The following is a 26,966-nucleotide window of genomic DNA, read 5'->3' on the forward strand; positions in this document are numbered from 1 at the left end:
GACCTCCACGACAGCTTCGGACACCAGACCCAACCATACACCACCGAACCGGCCATCACCCTCAACAACTGGTCCCACATCAACACAGAAGAAACCAAATCCATCATGAACTCTATCCACTCCGGCGCCCCTTCGGACCCCTGCCCGCACTTCATCTTTAACAAAGCCGATGACATCATCGCCCGCACCTCCAGACCGTCATCAACTCTTCTTTTTCTTCTGCTACCTTCCCCGAATGCTGGAAACACGCCGAAGTCAACGCCCTACTAAAGAAACCTACGGCTGACCCGAGCGACCTAAAAAACTTCCGCCCCATCTCTCTTCTGCCTTTCCCAGCCAAAGTAATAGAGAAGACCGTCAACAAACAGCTGACCACCTTCCTGGAAGACAACAACCTGCTCGACCACTCACAAACCGAATTCCAAACCAACCACAGCACTGAAACCGCCCTCATCATAGTCACTGACGACATCAGAACCCTGATGGACAACGGTGAAACAGTTGCCCTCATTCTGCTCGACCTCTCGGCTGCCTTTGACACCGTCTGTCACCGCACCCTAATCACCCGCCTCCGCTCCACCGGGATCCAAGGCCAGGCCCTGGACTGGATCGCCTCCTTCCTCTCAAACCGTTCCCAAAGAGTTTACCTCCCTCCGTTTCGCTCAGAACCCACCGAGATCATCTGCGGCGTACCCCAAGGCTCATCACTCAGCCCGACACTCTTCAATGTCTACATGAGCCCCCTCGCCAACATCGTACGCAAGCACGACATCATCATCACCTCCTACGCCGACGACACCCAACTTATACTCTCCTTCACCAAGGACCCCGCCAGCGCCAAGACCAACCTACAAGAGGGTATGAAGGACGTCGCAGATTGGATGAGGCTCAGCCGCCTAAAGCTGAACTCTGAAAAAACGGAAGTCCTCATCCTCGGCAACACCCCGTCCACCTGGGACGACTCCTGGTGGCCCACGGCCCTCGGCACCGCACCGACCCCCACAGACCACGCCCGCAACCTCGGCTTCATCTTGGACCCTCTTCTCATCATGACCAAGCAAGTCAACGCCGTGTCCTCCGCCAGCTTCCTCACCCTCCGCATGCTCCGCAAGATCTTCCGCTGGATCCCGGCCGACACCCGAAAAACCGTGACCCACGCCCTCGTCACGAGCCGCCTGGACTACGGCAACACCCTCTACGCCGGAACCACAGCCAAACTCCAAAATCGCCTGCAACGCATTTAAAACGCCTCGGCCCGCCTCATCCTCGACATACCACGCAGCAGCCACATCTCCGCACACCTGAGACACCTGCATTGGCTCCCTGTCAGCAAAAGGATCACCTTCCGACTTCTCACCCACGCACACAAAGCCCTCTATGACAAGGGACCGGAATACCTCAATAGACGCCTCAGCTTCTACGTCCCCACCCACCTCCTCCGCTCCTCTGGCCTCACACTCGCTGCTGTCCCTCGCATCCGCCGCTCCACGGCGGGTGGGAGATCTTTCTCCTTCCTGGCGGCCAAGACATGGAACTACCTCCCCACCAGCCTCAGGACTACCCAGGACCACTCCGCTTTCCGGAGACTCCTAAAGACCTGGCTGTTCGAACAGCGATAACCCCCCCCTTTTTCCCCTAGCGCCTTGAGACCCGCACGGGTGAGTAGCGCGCTTTATAAATGTTAATGATTTGATTTGATTTGATTAGTGAAAGGCATGCATACATCATGCCTTTTCTGGTGCTTAGCCCTCCTTAAGCGTACCGACCAACTGCTGAAAACTTATGAGGCTTCATATTTTCAGCCTCATTTCTGCACTACTTCATCTTTTGATTTTCCACGCAGTGAGATTGCGCTGGGTTTTACATAGCGCAATCGCGTTTGTTTTTTTATTTTCAATTTCAGAGCGATCACGCTGTGTTTCACATAGCGCAATTGTGCTCCTTTTTTTCTTTCAATTTCTGTGGCAAGAAGACTCCAGTAAGTAGTTTACAACGCTAATAGCTCTAACTCCAGCAAACGTGAGACCTGTTGCATTGCAAATGCTTGTTTCCTTAGTGGTAGTCAATTCCACTGTGTGCTTTTACAAACTATAGCTCTGCAAAGAGATCCCATTCTGATATGTATTTTATACTGTTGGTATATTGTAGACAGCCAACATGTGTTTCGCCCCCTGTTTGGCTGTGTTGGTGCATGGTATCCAAACTGAAGGACGCACTCCATGTTGTAATTTTCTTTACACATTATTCGATTCTGTTCATGCATATAATTTGTCTATTATATTCAACAACTGTGGCAAACATGTTATGTTTTCAATGTGCATTTCAACATGAAGCTTCTTCATCAGTACTTTTCCTGGGCGTGTTTATGATATCTTGTCTTTTTGAGGTTAATTAATCCCTGCAATGACCAAAAATATGAACAAATAGTGACCTTGTTGAAATATGGCTAGAATGAGCATCATGACAGGGCGAATCCCCTCTGCAAAAATTGCCATTTTAATAAATTCCCAATCTCATTAATTATAATCTAATCCTCCCTTCATTCATATGTTTGGGCATTTGTCTCTGTCAAAATAGCAACTAGCCATACATTTATAATAATGACATTCTCAACAAAATTCCCAACCAAGAATTCATCTATTCCACTAAGTGAATGTGATTTATACATTTAATTGATCCAGCTAATATACAAACCAATAACAAAAACACTATAATAAACAGATGCAAAGAGATACCCACATTAATTCTATGAAAAATAATGAAGTTCATTATCCGTGTTGTGGCCAAATTCAACACAGCTCAAGCGGCAAACCCACATTGCCTCATTGTGTCCTAACAGTAATTACCTATCACCACTTCTCACCTCCTCCGGTACATGATCAATCCAATGAAACCAGATATTGGTGTGTCTTTCATGATTTTCCATAAAAGAAAGGCCACAGGGTATCTTAAATCCTTATTTTTAAGACCCGCTAGTATCCTGGATACAGTGTTTTAATGAGCTAATTTTGCTTCTCACATAAATCAAATTACATGTCACATACTTGGTGTTACGATTGATGAAATGTGTATTTAGTATTATAGGAGAACTCCTTAACCTTATTTCTCCAATTTGGCACATATTACATTCAGTCAAGTGTAGAACCCAGTGGGCATTGATGGCAGCTATGTTGATACAGTCCTATTTCCAATTACATAGCTGGGGCACAGGTTTGTCTATCACAATTATATGTTGTTTCTTAATGTTACAGCCCTAAAGAAGTTTAGGAATATAAAAGAAACTTGTTGGCTGGCTGTGTGTTTTAATCCACAATTATTTGAAAGAAGAATATGAATACCTCATTTTGTGAAGATTAACGTGTCAAGATTGGAAATGAAATAAAAAAAGAACTGAAATCATGGAGATCTAATTTTTTTACATTTGTTTCGGATGGTGCATTACTACTTTCGTTTGCCAACTTCCACAGATGTATGATGAATGTCTCTGACTGGATGAAGGACAACTGTCTCAAGATCAACCCAGACAAGATGGAAGTCCTCTCCTTTAGGAACAACACCTCGCCATGGAGTGACACTAGCTGGCTTGCTGAACTTGGCCCTTCCCATGCCCCGTCAGACCATGTCCGCAACTTCAGCATCATCATGTTATCTATGCAGAAAGAGGTAAACAAAGTCTCGTCCACCTGCTTCCACAACCCACGCATACGCCGTAAGATTTTCAGGTAGCTCCCAATCAACACCAGAAGGACCGTCACTCAAGCCCTTCTCACCAGCAGCTGGACTACGATAACACTCTTTACACAGGAATCCCTGCATGCACGCCTCCTGAAGAGACTACAGACAATGCAAAATTCAGAGGTAAGACTCATCCTTGACCTCCACAGACAGACTCACATCACCCCGCACTTCAAGAAGCTACACTGGCTTCTGATCCAAAAGAGATGCCAGTTAAAGATGCTGACCCTTACGTACAAAGCCCTTCACAACGAAGGACCAGCATATATCAACAAATTAATGACCTTCCACCAACCAACAAGACACCTGCGATCTACCTACCTCTTCCTCACAGGCACCCCGGATCTGGCGATCCAACAGCAGCGTGCACTCTTTCTCTCACATGGCATCCAGAGCTTGGAACGACCTTTCCATGCAACTCAAGAACGCCACATCACTCCAAGAATTCATGAAAGACATGGCTGCTTGAATGAAAAGAGCACCGCAAAGCAGCTAGCATCTCTAGCGCCTTCAGACCCTCATGGCTAATTTGCCACACCTTATAAATCCTGATTGACTGATTGAGGCAAATTTAAACTCAACTTATTGTGTAAAGGAATAACTGTAAAACTATGCAACCCCTATTTTCATCTATCCCTAATGCTTTTTAGACCCAGTTTAAATGTGTTCATTTATACGAAAAAAACAATTACAGTTCATTGTCAAATTAACACTAATGTAAGTGATCATGACAAAGTATGCCGCTGAGAGCTCCGCCAGTTAATATTGTCGTGCTATCACTCCTAACAACGCTGGGCAAGGGCATTGTTAACGCGTCCCTTTATGACTAATTTACTCACTTTGGGACTCATTTTAGGCCAATGAATCTTTTGACCCTGATTGAAGACACCTTAGGACGAGATAGCTAATCAACATGTCAATCAATACGTCAATAATGTCATCAATATTTATTAAGACAATGCAATTCACCTTAGTCAATGCCATTTAATAAGACTCAGAAAACCACCATGACCTTTCAGTCATGAATAACCACACCAATTTAGTATGAATTTTGTGATATTTATTCCCTATTGATTACAATTCTACTAGTAAGTTTATTAGGGCCAGATGTAGGTAGCCGTTTGCATGGTTCTAAGTAAAATTAGCAAGTCACTAAGCAAAGTGACAAAGTCTCTGGATCATAGCAAATCGCATCAGCATCTCCCTTAACTCTCTCCTATTCTCTCGCCTCTAGTTCTAGTTTACTTCCTGGTGTCAAGGGTTTTTATCCCTTTTTCATCGTACATTCCCATAAAATTTGGTTGGACAAGGGGTTGCACCCCACTATCTTTAACCAATTATCTTCATATTAGGTCATCGAATTTGTTACCCCATAACAGTTCTCATGTATTTTATTGGTCCTTATGATTGATGTCCGGTATGATTTCATAGTCTTGTGGTCCTTTGCACATCTTCGGTCAGTGGCTCCATTGTCTGTACCGGTTCAGGCGACCTTGTACCTACGACTGGTCTACAGTGTTGCATTAGGCTAAAATGTTTCTACAAGCAAGTCAAATTTTATGAGAACGGATCTACTACAGTTACATTCAGCTTCTAGTTTGGAGAAAAACAAGAGTTCTCAGCACTGCTCGTTAGAAAAACACATTTAATGTGAGAGTCAGGAAGCTAGGCCTCGACTCATGCTAACTAAAGCCTAATGATTTATTAGCAAAACCTTTACATATTTTTTTTATTATTAGTGTATAATCATATCATAACATAACATTTCAACATTATTAGTTAGTTTCATTAGTCCCCGTATATGTTGGCGGCCACTCCCCGTGGGCACATTTCAAGTGCACGTTTTAGCAAAATTTCACGAATACATTTTCTATGCTGCATTATTACACATTAGTACATAAACATTTCATGTTAATATTTGATTATATATGCTACGCTCTCTCAGCATCATCGGAACCGAGAAATATGAAAGTCAGCGAACTCTGGACCATTTAAATCAACCAACTGGGGCGAGCAGAGGCCCACGCAGTAGGCATTTCAATGTGACTTAGGGGGTTATTCTAACTTTGGAGGAGTGTTAATCCGTCCCAAAAGTGACGGTAAAGTGACGGATATACCACCAGCCGTATTACGAGTTCCATAGGATATAATGGACTCGTAATACGGCTGGTGGTAAATCCGTCACTTTTCCGTCACTTTTGGGACGGATTAACACCTCCTCCAAAGTTAGAATAACCCCCTTAGTGTGGGGAATGGATGAAGAGCGCCGGCCCTTGGTGTGGACACAACTGCGCAGATAGTAAGTTCTCATGGCATTGCTCTCTTTGTTTTCCGCTGCAAGCAGATCTGCTGTGACAAGGAGAAAGAGATTATCACACGCAGGAAAGAAGCCATGGTGTTGTAGTACTGCACACCGTCCACCTGAAAGTGCAGACTAACACGTCCAGGAAAACGTTTTCGGCTTAACTGATAGCAGTTTAAGAAGTAACTATGGGTTTTAAAATGTGGCAAAGATCACAAATTCGTTCCTATAAGCTTGGAGGAGAAACGGCAAATAATTCGAATTTACAGAGATCAACCTTAGAAGACTGACAGGCTGAGTTAGCTTTATTAAGATTCAAACTCCTGAACTACAGGTTACAACAAATGTTAGCAGCCAATTCTTAACTCATTAGAAATCATGTTTATTCAGATAACACAAATCCATAAAACAATGCAAAGGAAAACAATCACGATAAATGTAGATAAACACAAAATAATGATTACAATAAAAGTATCATTACATTGTGCAAGAACATAATGCTTTTATGTTATAATCAGTTATTCTTTCAACTAGTCAGTTAAATTAAAAGAGAACTTGTATCATGCATTTTCCTAAAATTTGAAATCGGAGATGCTTTTATAATCCTCGTCTTGAAATGAAATGTTAAGGTAAACTGCATATAACGCACTTACTGATTGAGTTTTTGTAAAGTGTTCTGCTATTCCGATGGGTATCCTTGTGCTTAAAGGAGAATAATAGACCAATGCGACAGGGGAAGATGAGTGGATGAAAAGGCATTTTTTCAGCAATTTCCTGAACACTAAATAGGGACTTGCATAAGGTGTGAAATAAGGTATTTTGTGTGGATGCTGTAAGAAAGCTACGGGTTCATCAAAGAGTGGATGAAAGGGACATATGTTTAAAATATGACTTGGAAGTAGATCTGTCCAAGCAAGTGACAGGCCTTACGCCAGATGAGCGTGGATTTAAAGAGAATGGTTTTTAAAGGGAGGACAGTGTCATTGCCTTAAATGGAATTATGGGCCTGATTTAGATCTTGGCGGTAACAGTCCCGCCGTCGACTTTTCGACTGAAAACCCATCAGCCGCAGTGATAGTGAAAGCCTGTATTCGAACTGCCGTCTCCACCAAGAACCACTGCCTGCATTGAAGATGGAAGAGGGAAAGGTGGGTGCCGGCAGGACCCCACCCACCCTTCCTGCCATACAGATGTGATGTGCCTCACAGCCAAGAAAAAACTGGCAGTCCGCTCTCCATGTTTGAGTTGGCGGATTGGTGGAGAAAAGGAGTGAAAACTCACCTTTTTGGCCCATTCCACCCCCATCTTCAACTGGACAACACCTGCCATCACTGCTGCTACTGACCAACGGAGAAAACACCACCCTCCCATTGCCAGACACGAAGGTAGGGATGCAGCATTGCCAGTGTACATTGGGTGGGCACTGCACTGAAGGTCAGGTCAGGACCACAGCAGTCACATGTCACAGTCATTTTTTAAAATTACTTTGACATGCATTTGTGGGGTACACAATCGTGTCACGGATGGCTGGGGACACACTGGTACAACACGCATATCGCACACATACACAACTGTCATTGTGGTGTCACCTTCATTGCAAAATGAATGTTGACACCACAATGACAGTACACTCACACTGGACAACAGTGTCCATGTGTGCACATTTCAAAGGGACCTGCATGGATAGGTTTGTGCCATCTGTTGTGTATGTGATTCTGTATGAGTGTGTGTGTGTGGATTGGTTGGTTGAGGTGGAGGGTGCTGGAGTCGGTGATGTGGTTATGTCTGTATGTGTGTCTCTTACATTTGAGATAGATGCTGTGTATGTTGTGTTGCCATATCACACATTCAGGTGAGTGTTGTTGTTGTGTGGTGGACATTGTCATGATGTGTGTAGTTCTGCATGTGTGTGAGTGCGTTTGTGTAGCTGAGTGTGTAGTTGTGTTGGGTGTTGTGGTTGTGTTGTGTGTGAGTGACGTGTCAATGGTGTGTATGTGTTGTGGCATGCATGTATGTCAGTGTGTGTTTTCTGCATGTACGAGTTGTGTTGGAATGGCAATGGTTATTGTGTGAATGTGGTGTGTTCTGTGGTGTGGTGCAGGGGTACACATATGGCTAACGGACAGTGTGTGTGTGTGTGTGTCAATTACCTCCCTTCCATAGCCCCTGCCAATGTACGAAGTCCATTGGGTCCTGCCACCATCTCCCTCCATCAGCAATCCATCACTAGTCAATCCACTCGCAGTGCAGAGCTCTAACATCTAAATACGGCAGCCGGAACACCATAGACTCGACTGTCTTCTCAGGTTCGCCATCGACGCGGCTTGGCAGTAAAATCGGCAAGATCTAAATCAAGCCTTAAGTCTATTTTTAAATGCCAATTACAAAACATGCTACCGCTTTTTGGAACAGTTAAAGCCAATTAATGTATTTTTTGTGAAGGCCCAGGGAAAGCTAGCTGTAATATTCAAGTCTGGTCAAAATGGTGGGTTGGATAATGGCTTTCTTACGATCCATGAAAAGAAGAGAGAGGGTACTTTCTATCACATTTAGAAGAAAAAAGCAACTTTATGTAGTTTCTGATTTGTTTTCTTGTAAACTGAGTCCAAGGTCAAAGATGGTTCCTAGATTGTAGGCTGATAATGTAGTGGGGCCAGGAAAAGGTCTGTAGAGCACCAAGTGAAACCCAAATAGGCAGCTTGCCAAAACCAAAACCAAAACCAAAACCAAAACCAAAATCTAATTTCTGGAGGATTTCATTCTCAGAGTTACTGATCATCCAAGAGGCAATATAACACATACAATGTTTGAATCAAGATTGTATGGAAGAATTAACTCCTTCCAACTAAAGGATCGGTTCAGCGCACACATAGTAGCTGAATCCAAAAGTGCAGATAAGGGTGGATATGGGTTGCAAAAGACAGGTTAAAAAGGAGTGCGACTCAAATCTGATCCTTGAAGAACACCAAAGCTGATGTCTTTGAACTCATATTGAAAGGGTAGTAGAAACACTACTTGGGAGGGGTCAGGCAGAAGCCAATCAAAGGCATGGTTTCTCACACCACAGCCATGAGGCATGATGTTAGACTAGGGTGAGAGACCATGTCAAAACGGAAGTCAAATGAGTATGGGAAAATGACCAGAGTCAAGGCACATACAAATTCCACGGAGAGCAGAAACTAGTACTGATCCTATACCAAAACTAATTCCGTAGCCAAACAGGTGACTATGAAAAAGAATATTGGGTTCCAGAAAAGATGACAATAGAGAATTTACATGAAATTTTAGTATTTTAGAAAATGCTGGAAGACCTAACATAGATCTGTGGAGTTTGACCAAAATATTGAGTTGGAAATATCATCTTGCCACAATAATGTTGCATTTATATTTTGACATCAAAAACATTGTTGTTAGACTTTTCATCCTTGGTGTGGTCTCCCTTAACTTTTTGCCTCTGTTTCTCAGGTTGTTGATGTGTGCTGGACTCTAATATTGCTGTTTTTGTTACTCTGGGCACTTTACCACTGCTAACCAGCGCTAAAGTGCAAGTGCTCCTATACAAAATGTGTATGTAATTGGCTTATCCATGACTGACATATTTGATTTATTAGTAAGTCCCTATTACAGTGCACTAGAGGTGCCCATAGCCTGTAACTCAAATACTACTAGTGGGCCTGCAGCACTCGTTGTGCCACCCACACAAGTAGCTATGTAATCATGTTTCAGACCTGCCTCTGCAATGTCTGTGTGTGCAGTTTTAAACTGTAAATTCGACTTGCCAAGTGTACCCACTTGCGAGGCCTAAACCTTCCCTTTTCTTACATGTAAGACACCCCTAAGGTAGGCCCTAAGTAGCCCCAAGGGCAGGGTCCAGTGTATGGATAAAGTAGGACATATAATATTGTGTTTTATATGTCCTGACAGTGAAATATTTCTAAATTATTTCTTCACTGTTGCAAGGCCTGTCCCTCTCATATGGTAACATGGGGGCTACCTTTAAATCTGATTAAAGTGTAGATTCCCTTTTGGAGCGGATGGGCATGTGGAGTTTGGGTTCTCTGAGCTCACAATTTAAAAATACATCTTTTAGTAAAGTTGATTTTAAGATTGTGTGTTTGAAAATGCCACTTTTAGAAAGTGAGCATTTTCTTGCTTATACCATTTCTGTGACTCTGCCTGTTTGTGGATTCCCTGTCTGGGTCAGTTTGACAGATGGGCTGGTTGCACCTCACACTAGACAGTGACACAAAGGGAGCTGGGGAGTATTCTGCATTTCCTGATGATCCATCTGTGCTAGGAGGGAGGGGACGAGTGGTCACTCACACCTGAAAGGGCTGGGCCTGCCCTCACACAATGCAGTCTCCAACCCCCTGGTGAATGTCTGGGGCCTGGCCTGGGCAGGGCAGGATTTCACATTCAAGAGAGACTTTGCTTTGAAATAAGCATACTTCAAATGAGAAGTTGGGTACAAGAAGAGAACCCAAAACCACAGACTTTAGAACACTTCTGGAAACCAAGAGGAACCTTTGCCTGGAGAAGAGCTGAGGAAGAAGAGCTGCCCTGCCTGTGACTGTGCTGTGTGGAGCTATCCTGCAGTTGCTGCTTCTGCCAGAGTAAGAGGGCAAAGACTGGACTTTGTGTGCCTTCCATCTTGTGAAGATCTCCAAGGGCTTGATTTAGAGCTTGCCTCCTGCTGTTTGAAGTCTCAGGGACAGCAAAGACTTCTCTCTGCCAGCACCTGAAGTTTTTGGAGAGACTCTTACTCTGCCCTGTGGTGCCCATCCAGTTCCTGGGACCCTGAAAGGAGAAGCTGGCAGCCTAAGAGGAAGAAATCCACGCACAGAATGCCGTGCAGGATAAAGATTGACGCAACTCCGATCTGCGGCTGAAAAATCGACACGCTGCTGGCTTCGCGGCTGAAAATCGATGCTCACCTGTAACGCAACCGAAGAATTGATGCACGGAGCTGGAGAAATGACATGCAGTATCGCTGACGGAGGCTGGTGGGATCGCAACCTATGCTGCGTGGTTTTCGGATCATTGTGCGGCTGGATTTCCAACGCAAACACCACTGGGTGTGTAAAAACAACGCAAGGGCTGCCCGGACCCGAGAATGCTGACCTGATTGACGTACCGCTCTCCTGCGGAGAGAAGAAACGAGGCGCCCGACCTGATTAAAGGAGAAACGATGCAAGGTCTCGCTCATGAGTGAAATCGACTCATCCCAAGCCCTTATTGACACACACTTGCCCGTGTGGGGTTATTTTTGACACACCCAAGGTACATTTTCACGCTAACAGTGTTAGTGCATGTTTAAAATTTCGTGAAGACTCTTTTTGCATTTTTAGTGATAACTTGACTTGTGTACTGTGGAGTTTTGTCGTTTTGGTCTTGTTTTGTTTAGATAAGTATTTTCTATTTTTCTAAACCTGTGTTGTGTCATTTTGTAATGTTTTCATTAAGTTACTGTGTGTGTTGGTACAAATACTTTACACCTAGCACTCTGAAGTTAAGCCTACCGCTCGTGCCAAGCTACCAAGGGGGTAAGCAGGGGTTAGCTGAGGGTGATTCTCTTTTACCCTGGCTAGGGTAAGGGTCCTTGCTTGGACAGGGGTAACCTGACTGCCAACCAAAATCCCCATTTCTAACAATTGTCATCAGGAATATTGCACATAAGAATATTCTTTTGGGTGTTGTTGGTAATACCATTGTAAAATATTGTTGCAATGTTGTACGTAATTGTTGGAAGCTGTGTTTTGGTTGCAGTACCCTACCACTTTTTGCCTGTTTTTTGATGCAACTTTGACTGAAGTGCACTGGGTTCCTGCTAACCAGGTCCCGAATGCTAGTGTTCTTTCCTCAAAACAAGACCCTAGTCACTTGATCCCCAAGTGACCAGCCCATTAGCATCTCTGTAAGTCCCTAGTAAATGGTAGACCTGGTACCTAAGACATGGGTACTGAAGGTGTACCCTAAAAACTGTGCACAACTTGTGCCACTCTAAGGGACCCAGTAGCAAACTCACACAGACTGCCATTGCAGGCTGCGTGTCAAGGTGCTCCCTAAAAGTGAAAACGCAACTTGGCACACAGTCTGCGTACCATGACCCCTAAACTTCACGTAATACTTCATGTAATATTTGTAAGTCACCCTACAGCAGGTCTTACACCCCTAAGGCAGGGTGCATTATATTACATGTGTGGCATATTTCAAGAGCAGATATGCCCAACTATGGCTTTGTTGATTCTTAGACATAGTAAGTGAACACGGAAGCCATTTTAAATACATGTGCTGGACACTGGTCAATACAAGTTCCCCAGCTTCATGATGGCTTCTCTGAAGATAGGGATGTTTGGTATCAAACATCTCATATTAATAAACTCTCACTGATTCCAGTGATGGTTTATGAATACATGCACTGAGTGGACACCTTAGCGGTGCCTCCTGAAAACCTACCAACTGCTGGTGAAATCACTAACCAGTTCTTGCCAGTCTGCCACCAACAGACCAGAATCTGACCCTACAGGATGAGAGCCTCCACTCTCTGGAGGCCAGAAATAAAAGCCTTTTCGGGCTGGGGTATGGAACACCCCTTCCCACAGGATGATCTGCATTCCAAGGCAGGGAGCTTCAATGAAGCCCCCTCTTCTAGTATGCAGATCTGGCCTTCCTAAGAGGAAGATGCCAACCCCCCTGCCACAGGGCCCATCTGGCACCTGAGCAGGTAGGAAAAATTAGCTATTCCAGACTAGGAACACCCCTAGGATGACCAGTCGGAAGTGGATACAACTTAGGAAATTTCACCATTTTGTGTGTGAATTTAAGAACTCTGTACCTGGTGATGCCCACTCCCCATTGGAAGGGGTCATCTAGGGGTGTAGTGACCCCAAGGGATAAGTAGCCCATTGGCTACTTCCTTCCACTCCCCTTACAACCCCATAAATCAAGCATTTAGGGTACTCCCTGTTACCAGATCCTCAGATCTTCGTTGGACACACAAAAAGGAGTGACAAGACACCTGCTGAACCCGAGAACCAAGGAACACAACTGACTTGCTGCCAACCCTGCCTGCCTGCTGCATCTGACCCTCAAGGAGTAACTGACCTGTCCTGCCACTACAGTCTCTAACAAATTGGGAGAGCTTCCAGTGCTATGCAAATCGCCAAGAAGAACTCCATTGGAGTAGAGGAGCTGCTTCCCTGCATCTGCAAGCACCCAAGAAAGAACTGTGAGATGCGGGACTGCCAAAAACCTGACATCTGACATCACCATTGCACCTGAGCTGCCTAGCCCATGCTAAAGTGGGCCAGCGGTATCAGCACAGTTCCCATGCCCTACAGAGACAAAGTTCACCTTGAGTGAGCCCACTGCAGACTTCCCAACAGCATCTGCAGCCTGGTTCTGCAGACCCCTCCCCCCCACAACCTGAGTGACCAGGAGACAAAGGCCCAACGCCTCAGGGCACCTCTGCTCCTGTCTACTCCAGACCAAGAAGAAGAGGACCAAGGGTGCCCCCACATCTCCCAGCCTCATGAGACCTGAGCTCACTTACTGGCTTGGTTGGATTGGACCCCAAGTCCATGTTTGCAGGCTATTTCTGTGGGCCCCTGCAACAGCAAGGAACACCAGCAATGGACCTGATGCCAGAAGGCACCCCTGAACCCATCCTCCACATGCTCAAGGACCTCAATGGCCGAGCACCCTTGTGGGTTCCCCTGGACTGACCTTCCAGTTGATCCCTGCAGCAACTTTGTGACCGGACTGATCCCTATAGACTTACACAGGGTACCTGATGCTGAACTGCACCCCTGCCTGCCCCAGTACATCCTGAGGTGAACTGCTAGTCTGGCCTTGGGCCTTGCCCCATACTGATTCTAAGTCCAGGACATTGGTCCTGTAAGTCGCTATACTCTACCTGTATATAGAGTGTGTTCTTCCTCCATAGGATAACATTACCACATCTGAAAAATGCACTGTGTCTACTTTTAAAAACTCTACAAATTCATAACTCAAATAATACTTACCTGACTCTGGCGATCTTGTTATCTAAATTAATATAAAAGTATGTGTTATTTTTATAAATTGATGTTGGAGTTGTTTATTGAGGAGGTGTCTCCCTTACTGTTTGAGTGTGTGCCTTACATGCTTTAGCACTCAACTGCACTACCACAAAAGAGAGCATTTGGGATGCCATTTGTGCCACTGTGATAACTCTGGGATTGTCTGGACTCTTTGCCAGGTGTACGCCGTTTTGGTCCACTAAAAAGAGAACCAGGGGCCAGATGTAGGAAACTGTTTGCGACTCGCAAACGGCAAAATTTGCCGTTTGCGAGTCGCAAAACGCAGTTTCCTATGCAGAAATGCATTTTGCGAGTCGGAACCGACTCGCAAAATGCATTTCCGACTCGCAAATAGGAAGGGGTGTTCCCTTCCTATTTGCGACTCGCAGTGGGATGCAATACCATTTGCGACCGCGTACGCGGTCGCAAATGGCATCGCAGTTACCATCCACTTCAAGTGGATGGTAACCCACTCGCAATTTGGAAGGGGTCCCCATGGGACCCCTTCCAGTTTGTGACTGGACCCAAAAATATTTTTTCAGGGCAGGGAGTGGTCCAAGGGACCACTCCCTGCCCTGAAAAAATACAGAAACTAAAGGTTTCGGTTTTTTTTTAAGTGCAGCTCGTTTTCCTGTAAGGAAAACGGGCTACACTTAAAAAAAAAAAAACTGCTTTATTTAAAAGCAGTCACGAACATGGAGGTCTGCTGACGACAGCAGGCCTCCATGTTTGCGAGTGCCTATACTCGCTATGGGGCCGCAATTTGCAACCCACCTCATGAATATTCATGAGGTGGGTCATTGCGACCCCATAGCGAGTCGCAGTCGGTGTCTGAGACACCGTACTGCATACCAAATTGCGAGTTGCAATTTGCGAGTCGGATGGACTCGCAAATTGCAACTCGCAATTTGGTTTGTTGCTACATCTGGCCCCAGTTTCCTACAGTAATATACATGTAGGTTACATATTGTTTATATTATTTTTGTATTAGTAGTGTTATTTTGTAATATTTTTGGATAAAATGTTGAACTGTTTTAAGAGTGGGAGTTTTTGGTATGGGAGTTGTGTTGATAAATTAAAAAATATATTTTATGTTTTGGAAGTTATTTTTAGTTTTTTCAACTATTTCAATTTAAATATTTACATTTGTTCTATTGCATTTACAGGTTTATCTATTAGTGTATTAGTGTATTTATATATTAATGTAGTCAATTGTTTTTAGTAGTGGTATACAGGGCTTATAGAGGAAAAAGGGTATAGAGTTTAAAAAAAAAAATTAGATTGAAAATTGCATATGATTTAAAAAAATATGTAGTATTTTAAGTGTAATGTCAATTTAATATTTACAATTCAGTGTTCAAATTTATAATATTGCTTCTATACAATAAAGTTTGTATTTCTTAAACTTAATGCATAAAATAATTAAGTTAAACTATGTTTGATATAACATATTGTATAAAAAATATTAACCAAGCCTGCTCCTCATAGTATTCAAAGAGTACTGTGACACTCCATGAATGTCAAAATACCCTTGTTTTATTTAGTGATGATTTGCTTCTACACTGCATCCTTTATGAAATCCAGGTGCCCATTCAACACAAAAACACATTTAAAACTATCCGGTAACCGGTAAAAAACAGACTCATTTGAGTGCCCCTTGCTAGTCTTTTTTCCATATATAAATGCAACAGTTTTTAAATCACTTCCTAATGCCGTGTATATCTGAACAGGCAATAAAAATGTTTAAATTGTTGTTTTCTAGTTGCTGTAATTGTTTACTGATTGATATTTAGGAAACTGAAATGTTTTTAAGGGGAACAGTGACATTTTGGTTCAACCAACTGTATGACCAATAGTATCAGTTGTCCTTCCACATTGAGGTGTTGCATGTATTACAAATTGTAACACAGAATCGAAGTTATGATTAACTTCTGAAATGTCGCTATTCCACCCTCTGTAGGCATTAAGGTCACTCTTCTATTTCATGTGTGGCAATTATCCAGAACATTAAACAATATTTCTATGGAGGAGTCAACAAAATTCACATTAATGCATTGCATCTTCCAACATCAACATAAATTATGGTAAACAGTTGTTTCTTCGTCATTGTATAATTATGCATCATAATTAGGCCCAACCCTAGAACTCCTCTGGAGGAGTTTGGTGAATTGAGGCATTTCACACTATGTGGAGTAGTGAGGAGTTCCCGAGTTACGCAATCCAGTGCGGAGCAGAGTTTGTTCGCACCTGCAAGATTTGGTTTTGGTGCTCTCTCGCAAGTGCCACAATACTCTTGGGCCGCTAGTAAGTGGGCACAAAACTTTGAGTTTGCTCACTCTGTTTCTGATCATGCATGCAAGACTTCACGTTTACACATGCTGCTTCCACATATGACGGTGGCCAAAACATTTCCGTTAGCGAGCGCGAATGCACCTGGAGTAGATTTTCTACTCGAGGTACATCTAAATCTAGTCAAAAAGAAATGTTTGAGAGGATTTTCTTCTCCATTGGACCCATTAAGCTGTTTTGTAGTATGAGAAGCCTTTTTTTCTTTTTTTTCAAACAGGAAGGAAGTGCCCCAGAGACTCCAACTTCCTGTTCCTGTCCACCACTTTGAGTGCTTTGTCCATCTCCTGGTCACTTTTCACTTGGATTTCAAGGTGGAAGAATCACTCTGTCTGTCTCCTGGATATACCCTTGGAATTAAGGACTTTGGTTTTGTGAAATCACACAGGTAGATTCCAAAACTATTGAATAAGGGTGTTGTTTGTTTGCTTGGGCATGCACCAGTATTTCTTTGATTTAACAAATTTGTAGTGGTGGAGTTTAAGCAAGGCCCTAGTTATTAATTACTTTGCATTGTATTGATATTTCGTCTTTTGTAAATGCAAATTATTGCACAATGTGTGTATGTGTGTGCTCGTGCTTGTGTGTTTGTCATCGTCCACACTAACATTTGTCCTTGATCTCCATGCCGTGAGGGCAGGGACCATTTTGTGTAGTCTATGTCCACAGGCTTGCATGTGTTATTTGCATGCCTCCTTGTTTGCAGTTGTTGTTTTACCATGTGGATGGTGGCCATTTTCGGCATCTAGCCATTGTCCCTTTTTTGTAGGCATGCATGTGTTCTTTGCTTGCCATGCCTCCTTGCTCCTTATTGTTGTTTTATCCTGTGGCTGCCAGCCATTTTGTGCCTCCAGCCAGTGTGTCATTTCCTTGTATGAGTTCTTCTTTGTTCTCCACGCCTCCTTGCTCTTTGTTGTTGTTGTTGTTTTGACCATGTGTCTGGTGGCCATTTTCTGTCCATAGTCAGTGTGCCTTTGCCATAGGCGTCCATACAAGCATTATATTTTAATTTACATTTTTTTTACATTTTGTTTTTTATTTTAATTGTTTAGTTTAATTTTTTATTTTTTATTTTAACTTTTTATTTTAGCCTTTTTTAATTTCTTATTTTTATTTCAATATTTATTTTAGTTTGTTTATTGGTTAGTTAATTTTTTTTTTTATTTCATGTTATTTAATTCTGCTTTTTGCCTTGATCCATCTATTCGTCCATCCACATCTATTCCTCCATCCATCTATCCATCCATCCATCCATCCATCAAAGGAGCACAGCCACGCTACAGCAGTCAGTTCTTTAGGTATTTAATTTCCTCCTGGAAACCCTGAATGTGGTGCACTGCAGACAAATCAGCAGCATCATTGCTGCCATTGGTTTTTTAAGAAACATTCCTTTTACCCATGCACCTCTCTCTACCACAGGTGTCTCCTATAAAACAGATGGAGATAAAGCAAAGAGCTATACATGCATGTTGTGCTGCCTGATTTGAAATAAAATTTTGTGATATGGTGGCGTGGTTTGACTTTACAATGTTTATTTAAATTGGAATTTTTTTCATAAGCAACCAACCACATTAATATATCATTTGTGTGTACTATTTCAACCTGCAGCAAAGTCACGTTTCACAAATTACAAGTTTTTCTTGCTTGGTTGCTTTAAGGTTCACAAGGGAAAATATGTCACATCACCCGCAGTTCTGCTAAAGAGAAGGCCTGTAAAGTTAGTCCTCCAATCTCTTCCACTTGTGCAGCTTCGTGGAACTGCCAACTTAGAGGTTTACGATGGTCCCAAAGAAAGTTGCTCCCAAGAACGTGATCAGCGAAAAGCAGCTGTCCACCAGTGATGTGCCGACCACATCCTTTTTTTGGGAAACATGTGCCTGCTACACCAGCCTCTGGGGTGGAACCTGGGCGCAGCACTCCCCCATCTACAGCACCACCCCAACTTAAGTCCAACACCATGTCTGTCAGTGAGGCAGCCACTGCCATCATGGTGACGCAATTGAGCAGTGAAGTTGAATTGGATTTGTCCCTTTCTCAAAGTAATACTCAATCATTTAAAGAAACTGAGCAAATTAGACAGCAGCCGCAGCCAGCAATAGTAGATCTTCCCAAAGTTGGAGCACAACAGGAGTTCGAGCTTCGTGTCGACAAGAACCTCCTCTTTTAGAATCAATGAATGCCAGATCTCCAGCAAGAAAAAGGAAGGGTACTGCTCACTACCTTATCCAATCACCACTTCCGATGTCGATAATAGGGAGATAGAGTGGACCCCGGCAAAGTCCAGGAGACGCCAGTAGAGGCAAGGGAAAAGAAAAGTGCAAGAAAGCCTTAGAATCGTGGAAGGGGATGATGGTGAAGAAGAGGGTGGCGACGAGTCAGTCATTGTGGAAGCTAGAATAGCGGAGTCCGACATTACTATCCAACCTGCTCTGAGGAATGTGGCACAGGTAATACTGCCTGTTCCCATATTTGTAAGGCGAGACCTGCACCAACCCATACCTCAGTAGAAGTGTGCACTGCAGACAGGCAATAGACACACCCACCTACCTCTAGTTCTTCTTCAAGCATTGGCAGTAGCCCAGTAAGAAAGTACTTCTCCCCAGTTTGGGACTTTTTTACAAATAAAATATTTTACAAATAGAAAACAGGAGGAGAACATTGCAATATGCTCCATTTGCCATTTGAATGTTCATCAAGGTAAGTATGGCTCACATTATGGTAATGGAGGCCAGATGACCCATATGAAAACACATTGCGCAATCTGGTAGGAGGAGCACCTTAAAAAAAATTGCTGAATGTGGTTGCAGTGGTAAAGGTGAAGAGAACCTGGAAACATCGGCTACAACTGGTCAAATTACGGTGGAAGGTGAGGAAGAGGAGGGTGACATCCGCATGGAAAGCAGCCCTGCCCCCAGCTGTGCTCCAGAATAACCCACCTCGGCAACCTCACAATGACACAGGAAGACTCAGAATCAGATGGAGACACCACGGCAAAAATGTTCTTGTTGGTCCAACTCCCTTTTTATTTTGTGGAAAGAGTGGGATTCTTAGAGTTTGTGGCAGCCATTTGCCCAAAATGGAAGGTTCCAACTCAGACCTATTTTGCCAGAGGTGCTGTTCTAGTGCTGCATCTCAATGTGCTGCAATTGGTTGGACAAGCTTTGCAGCAAAGTGTTGTCCACACTATCCACCTGTTGACAGAGATGTGAACCACTTGTCAGGCTACTGATTACACTGCATACTGGATCTCTTTAGCGGGGTAAAGGTCTTGGCCCTGAAGAATTTCTTTTAAAGCATTCAGCGGCATTCAAAAATAGCCATGTTTGTCATAGAGAAATCACATACAGCTGCAAACATTTGGATGAATATAATAGCAAGGTGTCTGAATGACTGAGACCAAGAGGTCTCTGATTTTGATTTGTGGCCACAGACAATGGTAGTAACATAGTCAAGGAATGGCAAACAATGGCTATTTCAGGGTCCTGTGTTTGACACACAGCATGAATCTGGTTGTGCAAGGCTTTCTCAAAAAAGAAGACATCGTCAGCAACATACTGACCACCTGTAGATGAATCTTCACTCATTTCAGACATTCATTTTGAACCCGGTAGCAGTTGAGGATTATTCATCATGGTAACAGAGTACCAGTTAAAGCTCTGATACAGGAGGTGCCAACAATGTGGAACTCAACCCATTACATTTTTGCAACGTCTGTTTGAGCAGTACAGACAGAGCAATGACTATGTTATTCTAAGAGGAGGGAATGCAATTGGGAAAGTTATGACCAAGGATGCAGACAAATGGGGCCTAGTCAAATGCCTGACAAAGATGCTGTTCCCTTATGGTGGTTTTCACATGGGAAGTTAGCATGGAGGACAGTACAATGGGCCAAGCTATCCCATTGTTGCATCTGCTACATGAGCAGCTAACGGAGGTGTCTGAAATGTTCGCACCCAGAGGTGTGAACGAAAACTCAGAACCGCATGTCTTGGTTTAAGCCTAAGGTATCACTTGACTTGTAATGCAAGGCTGCAAAATGACATTATCAAGTCCAAAAAGTACACCTGTGCCACCCAACTGGAGCCATGCTACAAAAAAATCATCCCACTTTCATTCCTTTTTCTGAAGGAAATGTTTCAAAATACAAGAGGTGGATTGTTGAGGAAGCTGGAGAACTGGAAGGAGAACAGATGGAACTTAGAGTCCCACACTTCAGTTCTGGGGTGCCACCTTAAACTTCCAGAGAGGGTAGCTTGTGTCACAGCAGTCAACACCAGCAAGAAGAACAGCGGCAAAAACAGCATCAGAAGAATCAGACCCAACCTCTGCATTAGTTTGGCTTCAAGTGGCAGGTCTTAAATCCAGTGCAGAGGCAAAAGGCGCAAGAGATCGAGCAAGTGACAACACCAATGACTCATCAGAGGATGCTCTAGGAGTATCTGGATGGCCCAAAAGAGGTATATGTGGATCAAACCCCATTGGTGTATAGGTATAGGAAGATGTGCCAATGGAAAGAGCTCAGCAGGCTGGCAATAAAGTATCTGGCTTGTCCTGTTGCCAGGGTATCTGCTGAACGTGTGTTCAGTGCAGCTAGCACCATTGTTACAGTGAGAGAACCAATCTCTTGCCTCAAAATGTGGAGAGATTAACCATGATCGAAAAGAACCAGCATTTTATACCATCTGATTATGTTATTCCCGAAATACCACAGGAGGAAGAGGATGATTGGTCAGAATCGAGTATGTTTGCTGACCAACGTCTGGGTGAACCACCTGAGTTTGAGGACACCTCTACTTCCCAGACTGAGTATGTCAGTGCTACCATAGAACATTTTAATTATTTCTCGACAAACTTCTTTTTTTCTTTATTTCTTTGCAAAAAGAAAAATAGGTAATGGAACATAGTTTGTATCAGATTTCTGCTGCCCCACCATTTATAATAATCACATATGTGGCCAGATTTGAGTTGGACCTATCTGCAGTGAAGAAGCCCCCACATTTCCTTCAGGACATTCAAGACAATGCCTACCTCCCTCACATGCCATTGCCTATCCTTTTTTTATGTTTACATCATCTAGCCATGCTGCCCCAGAAGATAATTGATAAAATGACTGCCGGTGCTAATGCCAAATTCCAGTGAGTTGCTACCATTAAAGAGGAGATAATATTTTGTTTCAACCACTGTACTTGGATTGAAAGAAGTAACTGCAAACTACTAACTATTGCACTAATGAGTGGTGATATATTGAGCAATTGTGAGTGATGATTGATGATGTATGTGGTAGCTGACAATGAGGGAGAGAGTTCAACAAATGTGATTTTAATGATTTGCAATGTTTTGGTGCGGATGGGTGATCATTTTTTCCTGAAAGTGATTGGCCTTTCAAACTTAGAAAAATGTACCTGCAGGGTCCACTCCTTTTTACTGGTTCCTCTGAGGCCAGACCTGTCACTTTAGTTACCAAACACAAATGTATACAAAATACTCCAATTCAGTTTCTCTATTTGTTCTTCAACAGCAGTGCACTACACAGGTCTACCTTGCTTGGTTTGGGACTAAGACAGAGTTACTCAGAATCAGAAGAAGGGAGAGGAGGATGGAGGGACTCAGGATGAGACTACCTCAACAGCCAGAAGGAGAAAGTTATCCACTTCAAAGAGAAACCAAGATGATGATAAAGACTCTGAGGCTTAGTACTCACTCAGCTCTGTGGGATGGAGAGATGTGTGTTGATGTGGGAAATGCTGATGAGTGTGTGTTTGCTGCATTGCTGACTCAAATGTGAAAATCCTATTTATATTCTTGCTCTGCCTCTGAGTCTGAGTCTTCTTTGGACACTCCTGACTCCTCATGAAGCTAACCTTGCTTTCGTTAGTCCTTCTCCTTTTCTTTATAAAACAGTTACTGTTTTTCAATACACAGGCCTTCTCCTAGCCTTCTCCTACACAAACAAAACTTGGTGAAAGCCATGCACTTCAGCTTACCTACCGAACTTGTTCAGCCAGGCACCCAAGAGTGACAGACATTCCATGAAGAATTGAGATGCACTGCCCAACGTGGCAATACAGTATCATTTTCCTTTTAACAATCATAGTTTTTAGAACGGGGTGGGTTAACTTCAATCCTCCATAATTTTTATTTTTTAAACCTAGAAGACATAACATTTAGAGATATACTGTATTGGGTCTCTCTGGGGCAGAAGGACTGTTTGCAATGCATAACTGTGTCATACTTTCCTTCCACAACAGGTTGATGATGGTGTGCTGCTTAGCACCCCAATGAATATTATTGTTGTGGCTTCTTTTGTGTAGTGTTTGTCTTTGTCACACCTTTTCCCAAATCTCCATTCCCATCCATCCATCGAGCCCCGAACACTCTTCCCCCAGGCTGTGTGATTTATTGAGGTATGACCATAAATGGATCACACACTTGTTGGAGGAGATGTGGTGAAAGCAACACCAACTCACTGCATGACCTTCTACTACCTGAGCAATATTCCACTCCGGCCACATCAACATCATCATTAAGACCCTTGTGTTGTGTGTTGTGTAAACGCTGAACCTTGTCCAACCACCCCTGACTCTGAGCCCACTTCTCCTGACTCAAGGATTTCATTTCTTACGTTTGTTTTTAAATACTAGCTCCCTGTTGCTCAGAAGAAGTTGATATTGCTAGTTTTTATTATCATATCATAACATATGTGTGTATTTAGGTTTTTGTAGGCCAAATAGGCAATGGCAATCATCCTCTAGTGGTCAATATAGTTACAGAGGGCAGTAGAGCAGGGGCATATGTAAATAACATACACTTTTTTTAGCAGTTTAAAAAAAATAGGCTACATTAACAGACAGCAGTGCAAAGTAAAACACCAAAATAAACATTTGAGAGATACATTAAGTAACATCAAGTATTCCCTTTTAATTTTACAAATAGAACACCCACTCTTTCAATCCACAACAGGCCCACCCCTCTCCCCAAACAAATGGCCCACCCCCAAAAGTCAAACAAAAGTCCACAACAAAAGTATAAAATCCAAAGCCCAATCCCAACTCCCATCTCACCCCCTCCACCCACAACAAGTCTTTCCCACCAAACCAACAAATGTAAAAAATGGTTTAGAAAAGGGCACTGTTGATTTGGGTCCAGAGCTGGTCCAGGCTTTGCTCGATGCTCTCCAGCCAGCTCTTCACTCGCATCTCTAGGCAGTCAAGCCACTGCAGGATGGGCCACAGCAATGACCTCTGAGTTTCAGTTCGGGAGGGGGTGGCAGCATTTACTGACAGGAATTTCCGGGAGGCTGGGGCTAGCCTGCTAAACTGGGACCTGGGTAAAAGGCAGCTTACATTTCTGCCTCTTTACCCTCTAGGACCACCAGCCACCGGTATTCAGTCTGGATGGTTTCCAGCCTCTGCCAGAGACAGGCAACTATCTCATGCCTGGTAGGTGGTGCTGGGGAACCAGAAGGAGCAGCTATATCGAGAAAAACAACAAGAAAAAAGACAAATTGTAAACAATGTACTGTGCGAACACTCATTTACAATTAAGTAGTGGGGGCACAGTAGCAGTACTCTCCTGGCCCCCTAAGGCCATTCAAATTTGACTTGATTATGATTAGGAGAGTCAGAGGGCCAATTTCATGTTTTACCAATACATGCCTCATATAAAAAGCACTGAATGGCAGAAAAGAATTAAGTTAGAATAACACCTGATTGATATTTATTTCTTTTAAAGGCTTTTGCAGTAACTAAACAGACAGTTTTAGTGGAAAAATAAAATTACCTCTCATTTACAATTAAGGCATTATAAACTATGGAGTACAATTGATGTGCTGCTAAATTAATGGAGGCATGCTAGCTAGCACTTCAGGTATTTTGTTACTGTCTGCAGTTGAAGCAGCTATTGTTGACAATTATCTATCGTTAATTCGAATGACCCTGCTCTTCTCCAAATGCCTTTTAATTTCTACCCTGACTCCAAAGAGGCAGATGAATAATAAATAAGACAGTACGTCACACACATCATATATAAAATGTGGATATTATAATCCTACCTGCCATGAGTAGACAATGGGTAAAACGACACACTGCACTACAGGTAAAAGAAGGGGCAATATAAATTGTATTTGACATGTTTGTCACAGAGTATCCCTTACACCAAACTTGAAAGCACATAAGGCACTTAGTGCCACTCACTGGCTTCACTCACTACCACAAATTGTTTAAAACAAATTCATTTGGTAGACAGTAAGGAAAGAAAACTTGACTTACTGTGCTATAGGGCAAGGCACAGGAATTAGGCAGATAGATAGAGCTTTTGCTGTAGCATAGAGGTGTGTTACTGATCATTGATTTGTTCTGTGCCTAAGCTTTGGCTTATTCAAGCACTCTAATAGACGAAAGTCTGAAGGGAAAAATCTGAACGGGCATTAAATAAATCTGTTATGGGAAACCAGGAAACATATTTTAGAATCACTTCACATGGCCATAGAAATGTGGCACATGCCAAAAATGGATTATTCAATTTTTTGTCAGGCTGGGATGGAAGAACTTACGAAAGAATAAAGGAGTGAAGTACTAAGAGGTGACTGAGTAGGCAAAGGTAAACACACCTTAGGTGTGTAATACTATGACCGACTCCATCTTGACCATTGACTCCATGTTGTGCTTAGCTTCAGGTGCCATCACAGAGATGGAGCAGGGTTTTCCACACAGAATGTGTTTGTGCTTTTCTCACCAGAACAGGGTCACACTGGGTTGGAACATGATGCAGGGGATGCAGACATGATAGGAGAGTCTCAGTTTGGGAATGTTTTCATCAGGGAAAAGTACAGCTCTGTCTCTGGAATGGGCATTGGGGCAGGTCCTGTTCCCTTCCGTGCTTTCAGCACAGACCTACTATAGCCAGCATTTGAAATCCATAACCAAAGGGAAGGAGGTTACTAGAATCTTCCTCTTGAGTTAGTTTAAAGTAGAAAAGATGAGGAAATTTGGCGCTGAGGGAGGAACTTGCCTGCGGAGTGGACGCACTGCCCAGGAAAATCCCTTTTGGGGAAGGTCTCCCGTCTCAGCCATCTTGGCGCTGGCAAGGATGATGGGTTTAACCCCCATGATGATACATTTTAATTCATTACTATTTAGCTTACATATTTTCAATGTTGATGTAGTGCACATTTTTGCTTGTGATTGTTTAGCTGCTGTAAGTATTTTGGCATGTGCACATGTTTTACTGCATTTGAGTTAAATGCTTATTTCCATCTATTTACGTGCTTTTATTTGATATCTGGGAAGTGCCTCAATAAATTCATTACTCAGGCTGAGTGCTGCATTTTTTGGCATTGTTTCCTCTTAGTTTAAAGCAGAGCAACACACCTGCAAGATTCTGAAATAAAAGATTAAAATGTGAAAATGTTTGGCAAAAAATCAAAGGCAATTTCTCAGACGCCAAATGAAATTCCGGGTTGGGAGAAAGCTCCTTATGATGCACTTGTGAATGAGTGGGCTGGTGGTGCTAGGTTGAGTGAGAATTGGGACGCATGTGCTAGCGCGCCTTGTCCTTAATAAGTAAACTTACAAGAGGACACGTATAGGTCGATTAATCTTTTGGATCGCATAGGGTATCCTAGTCAAGTATAGCGAGTAAAAGAAAGCTTCAAAAAATCAATACAATCAACTTAAAATACCATGAAATAGTCTAATCAGAAAAATCACCATCACATGAAAGTTAGTTCTGTTTATTCCCTATTAGTTACAGCTCTAATCATAAACCTTTATTCAACAATATCATGATTTCCAAATTTTATTAGCAACATAATCAATGAATTCTCAGCACTTTATTAATATGCAACCAATATTAAACAAAGCATAGCAGTTCATGAGCAATCGAATAGTTCAGCAATATAAGTCAGTCTAAGTCACCCTAAGTCACCCTTGTCAACTTACCTATCTCCAAATTAGCATCAGCATGTGGGTCTTCATGCTAAAACATTTTAGTCAAAATCATTAATTTGGAAAAAAAATCTATCTAGAACAGAAAAACATTTTAAAACAGCGCACTTGGTACCTAGAAAGAAAAAGCATTCATTAGTCAGTCAGTCAGTAGTCAGTCAGTTATAGCTACCTATCCAAGATCGATCAGCAACGAGTCAGACTTCATCTCCAGGTCATCAGTCATCAATAAGACTCGGGCTCACAGGAAGCAAGCCCAAATTTTAGCACTTCGGACAGTGTCTCCTGACGTCATCAACTTTCGCCTCTCCGTTCTGATTTTTCCCCTCATGTCATGACTTTTTATTAGGGTCTCTCAGTCCGCCTCACAAATAGCCCATTGGTCAACCTTATCAGGGGTTATGACTCTAACCTATAATTTTTGTTTACCACTTTTCTACGTTATTTTGAGAGTCAAGTTCCATTAACATGATTGGTCCTGTTGTCGATGAGTACATCATCTGGTTCTTTGGGTAACAAAGTTGTTTCTCCCAAATCTTAGTCTGTAGCTCTATTGTTTGAGTCCTGGGAAAGTACATT

The sequence above is a fragment of the Pleurodeles waltl genome, chromosome 1_1, assembly GCF_031143425.1.
Source record: "Pleurodeles waltl isolate 20211129_DDA chromosome 1_1, aPleWal1.hap1.20221129, whole genome shotgun sequence".
NCBI classification, from domain to species: Eukaryota; Metazoa; Chordata; class Amphibia; order Caudata; family Salamandridae; genus Pleurodeles; species Pleurodeles waltl.